Raw genomic sequence first — 5,285 nt, forward strand, 5'->3', positions numbered from 1 at the left:
CATTTGTCGTCAGATGTGCTGGGATTTACTAGATCATTCACGTTAAAAGTATGAATGAATAAGTATGAATGAAAAGTATGAATGAATATTGTCATCCTCTGAATCTTTTGACAACCACTATCCTTGTTTATTTTGAAGTGGGTTTTTTTTTTTTTTAAGGTTTTATTTATTCATGAGAGATACAGTGAGAGGCAGAGACACAAGGAAAGGGAGAAGCAGGCTCCCTGCAGGGAGCCTGATGTGGGACTCAATCCCAGGGCCCTGGGATCACAACCTGAGCCAAAGGCAGATGCTCAACCACTGAGCCACCCAAGCACCCACATCCTTATTTATTTCACTTAGTTTTGCTCTTTCTAGAAATCCCTATAAATGGGATCACAGGACTCTGTGATGTACTGTATGTTGATGTCTGCTTGTTTCTCTCAGCATGTCTTTGAATTTTATCCATGTTATTGTGTATATCTGATTTTTTCCCTTTTTATTGCTGAGTAGGATTCCACTGCATAGAAATTCACAATTTCTTTACCATGCTCCTGATAATGGATATTTGGGTTTCCCATTTGAGCTGTTGTGAATAAAGCTGCTATGAACATTCTTATTACTAGGATTTTTGTAGACACATTTTTTCCCCATTTTTCTTGGACAAACACCTAAAGGAGGGTTTGATGGAACCAAAGAGGAAGAGGTATATGTTTAATTTTATAAGAAACTGTCAAAATATTTCCCAAAGTGGCTGTATATTTTGTAGTCATGCCAAGAATGTAGGAGAGAGAGTTCTAGTTGTTCACAAAAATTCTCTCCTTGACTAAACTCTGATCATTTTGGCAGGCCTTCAGCAAGAGTCCCTTGGGTTGATTTAGCCAGAATCTTCCCCCTTACTCCTGACATTTTCTTAGTAATTTTTTAAAATAAATTTTTATTTATTTATGATAGTCACACACACACACACACAGAGAGGCAGAGACTCAGGCAGAGGGAGAAGCAGGCTCCATGCACCAGGAGCCCGACGTGGGATTTGATCCCTGGTCTCCAGGATCCCGCCCTGGGTCAAAGGCAGGCGCCAAACCGCTGCCAAACCACCACCCAGGGATCCCTCTTAGTAAATTTTTGCTCACTAACCCTCACTGCTTCTGCTCTAGGCTATACATTCCCACTCTCCCTTGTATTCGGAGTTGAGCCTGGTCTCATCTTGCCATGGAGCCAGGACAGTCAGAGATGAGGATTATGAAGAAAGACTCGGAGTCTCACTGAATTTTAATCTGCGGGACAGGGGACCGAGCCTCAGATTTGGATTTGGACTCAGACCGAGGCTGAGTCTCCTCCAGCTTTTATTAAGAGAGCTAGCAGATTGGCTATAGGAATGATTAACTTTGGGGAGCAGAGAAAAACATGTTTACTTCAAAGGGTAAAAGAATAGGCTATTGACTCAAGGAAGGGGAGCGGAGGAGCTGTATCAGGAAAACAATGTGGTCAAGAATCTGTGTGGGGACTCAGGACCTCCCATATCCCCAGAGTGCTGAGGACTATGAGATTCAGTTCTCAGATAAACTCTGCAACTGGTTCCCCACATCATCTACAGCAAAACCCCCTAATAGTAGTCCTCCTGAATAAAGCCTGCCTCACTGTTCTTTAACAAATGTCATGAATGATTTTTTATTTAATTCTTAAAGATTGTATTTATTCATGAGCGATACACAGAGACTCAGACACACAGGCAGAGGGAGAAGCAGGCTCAACTGCTGAGCCATCCAGGTGCCCCCAGGAATTTTTTTTTTAAATGATTTTATGTATTCATGAGAGACACACAGAGAGATGCAGAGACATAGGCAAAGGGAGAAGCAGGCTCCTCTGAAGGAGCCAGATGTGAGACCCTATCCTGGGACCAGGATCACACCCTGAGCCAAAGGCGGATGCTTAACCGCTGAGACACTCAGGCGTCCTTCTCATGAATGATTTTTTTAACATAGTTCCACATCTTTACCAAGACTTGGTGTTTTCAGACTTCTAATTTTATTTATTCTACTGAGTGTAATGATATCTCAATGTGGTTTTAATTTCCATTTTCTTGACAACTAATGATACTGAGCACTCTTATAATAAAGATATAATAGTCAATAAACACAAATCTTTATTTCTAAAGTGTCTGTTCAAGTCTTTTCCCCATATTTTAAAAATGCATTGCTTGATTTTTAAAAACAAACTTTAGGAGTTCATAATATATTCTGAACACAGGTACTTTGTCAGGTATTTTTTTTTGAATATTTAGTCTCAGTCTATGGCTTGCCTTTTTCCTTTCATAATGGTGTCTTTTTGAGTAGATTTTCAAAATGCTGATAAAGTCTAATTTACTATTCCCTTCTCTTAAAATAAGTTTTTTCTGTGCCATGTGCTAGGAATATTTGCCTACTTGGCTCACAAAGATATTTTCATATGTTTTCTTCTAAGAATTATAATGTTTTGATCTATGAGTCATAAAAAGTTAACTTTTGTGACTTTTATGAAGTAGGAATAGAGTTTTCTTACAGCACCACTGGTTTCAATAAACCAACTCAATGGTTAAAAGAATGTTAAGTCTTTATTGAAAACTGACCATATAAGTAGGAGAGTCTATCTCAGGCCTCTCAACTAATTTCCATTTGTCTATATTATTTTTCTTATGCTACTTCCCACTGTTTTGCTTAGAAGAGCTTATAGAAAGTCTAAAGTTAGGTAGTACAAGTTTGCCAACTTATTTATTTGTTTTTAAGAGAGAGAAAGCAAGTGAGGAGGGGCAGAGGGAGAAAGAGAATCTTAAACTGGCTCCATATCCAGCACGGAGCCTGATCTCACAACCTTGAGATCATGACCTGAACCAAAATCAAGTCAGACGCTTAACTGACTGAGCCACCCAGTTTGCCAGTTTTGTACTTTTTTTTTGCACAGCTCAATACATTTTGAAATATGCATATTCTTATGTAATCATCACACAGATCAAAGTATGCTATTACTTTCCCTTCTCACTTTAGTATTGTACCAAGCCTGTACATGTACTGGTTGATCTGAAGAGAATAAATCTTCAGTTGTCTGCCAAGATGATGGAAAGGCACAATGTCTACAATACTTAGCGTTTACTCTGAATTTTTTCTTGAAGTAAACATTAGTTCACTTTCAAGGCCTTTTAATTATTTCTGCTCAGGAAAAATAATGTGTTATTTAAATTTTCTGCTTAATTCTAGGGAGAGTGTCTCATGGAGAGCCTCATTTGCTGGGTTGATTTGCCAAATGAGGTTGCACGGTGACAACTACAGGAGAGTGAAATTTTTTTTTTTTTTCATACAAAGGAAGATGGGAGTGAGGTTTAGATACAGTTCCAGAATAGGCTGGAACGAGTAAACTGATTTTAGGGTTTGGCTATGAATATCACATTTTGGATAAAAGGAGGCTGGATGGGGCAGCCCAGGTGGCTTAGCGGTTTAGCACCGCCTTCAGCCCGGGATGTGATCCTGGAGACCGGGGATCAAGTCCCACGTCGGGTTCCCTGCGTGGAGCCTGCTTCTGTCTCTGCCTCCCTCTCTCTGTGTGTGTCTCTCATGAATAAATAAATAAAATATTTTTTAAAAAAAAGGAGGCTGGCTGGTTATTTATATATATGAGAGGAAGATTCTAACAGAAATATCAGATATTTAAAGACTATCTATGATACTTTATCATTGATTCTTCTTTTCCATCTGTGTAAAAATAGCAAAAAGTGGACTTGATGTACTCCTTATATATTTTTTGAATGTATATTTAAGTAAGTTCCACAAACAATGCATTGAAAGTAAGAGAGGCTTAACCTGAGAGTCAAGTCTACCAAGCTGAAGTGCCCCTACGTGTGTGACATTCTTAGTTTTAGTTGCTGTGGTGTCTCCTGTTGGGATGGGGGACCCCAAATGTGGGGGCCTTACTGATGGAGGCAGAGGGCCCAGTGGCACAGGCAGTAAAAGCATTCATTTGAGGCAGAACAAAAAGAAGATTATTGAATACACGGCAGGGGAGTGGTGGGCAGGTCACCAAGCAGAGACTGTGGGCAACCCAGGCAGTGGGTGGGGGCTGTATTTAAAGGCAAAAGGTGGGATCCCTGGGTGGCGCAGCGGTTTGGCGCCTGCCTTTGGCCCAGGGCGCGATCCTGGAGACCCAGGATCGAATCCCACGTCGGGCTCCCGGTGCATGGAGCCTGCTTCTCCCTCTGCCTGTGTCTCTGCCTCTCTCTCTCTCTCTCTGTGACTATCATAAATAAATAAAAAAATTAAAAAAAAAAATAAAGGCAAAAGGTGAGAAGGTATGGCGACTATGGCATTTTCCCTTTTTCAGTAACTGTGCCTGATTGTAAATAGCCCATTAGTTAGTTAGGGCCTATGAATATTTCGAGGTAGGTCACCTGAGGGCCTGTCTGTATTCCGCCGGGGGAGGGGGGAGGGGTGTATAGCCGGCCCTGGGCCCTTTCTACTTTCTATTGGTCAAGCCTGTTGCCTAAAAGTAGCCTCTACAGTTGGTTTCTCGGGTTTCCCCCACACCTGGAAGCCTGCATTCAAAGCCCATCAGGAGCCATTTCCTTTGCTAGAATATTTTAAAGTACTCTTCCGTCACGGAAGTGCATTAAAGATACACTTCCCAGTTGCATTCCTGGAATCCACAGAAAGCCCCGGGAGAGATGGATCAGGGGCGGGTTCCTCACTGACCGCCAGGCCGAGGCTCCCCCCAAGACGGGAACGACACTCACCTTCGGCAGCCACGGGACCCCGGTTTCATCTTCCGCCGCGTTTAGAGAAGGAAATGGCCTGCAGTTGTTCCTTCCCCTCGGCTCTATTTCCACCTCTCCCCTTCCGTTTCTCCCAGAGCGTTTCGGGAGCCGAATATGGGACGGGACCTCGGGGGAGGCGGCCCCTCTCCTCCCGGGCCCTCGGGCCTGGGCGTCTGGGCGGCTCCGGCCGGCCGGGACGTTACCGCCCGCGGGGGAGGACGCGGGGCCGCGAGGGCCGCAGGGGGCGGGGGGCGGGGGGCCCGCGCGGGTCGCGAGGGCGGTGAGGTGCGTCCGCGCGCCCCGCGCACTTGCGCGTCGCCGGCTGCGACACCTTGAATCGCCGCCGCCCGGAGCGGGTCCGCCGGCCGCACGCGGGGGTGCGGGGCTCGACCCGGCGGGAGCGGCGGCGCCGAGGGGGCCCGGCCCTGTCCTGCCCCTCGAGGCCGGCCCGGGAGAGGCTCGTGTGACGCGCAGCGCCCAGGACTCGGCTCCGCGGCGGCCCAGCCGGCGGTCCCCAGGTTAA

The sequence above is a fragment of the Canis lupus genome, chromosome 17 (assembly GCF_011100685.1).
Source record: "Canis lupus familiaris isolate Mischka breed German Shepherd chromosome 17, alternate assembly UU_Cfam_GSD_1.0, whole genome shotgun sequence".
In the NCBI taxonomy this organism is placed as follows: domain Eukaryota; kingdom Metazoa; phylum Chordata; class Mammalia; order Carnivora; family Canidae; genus Canis; species Canis lupus.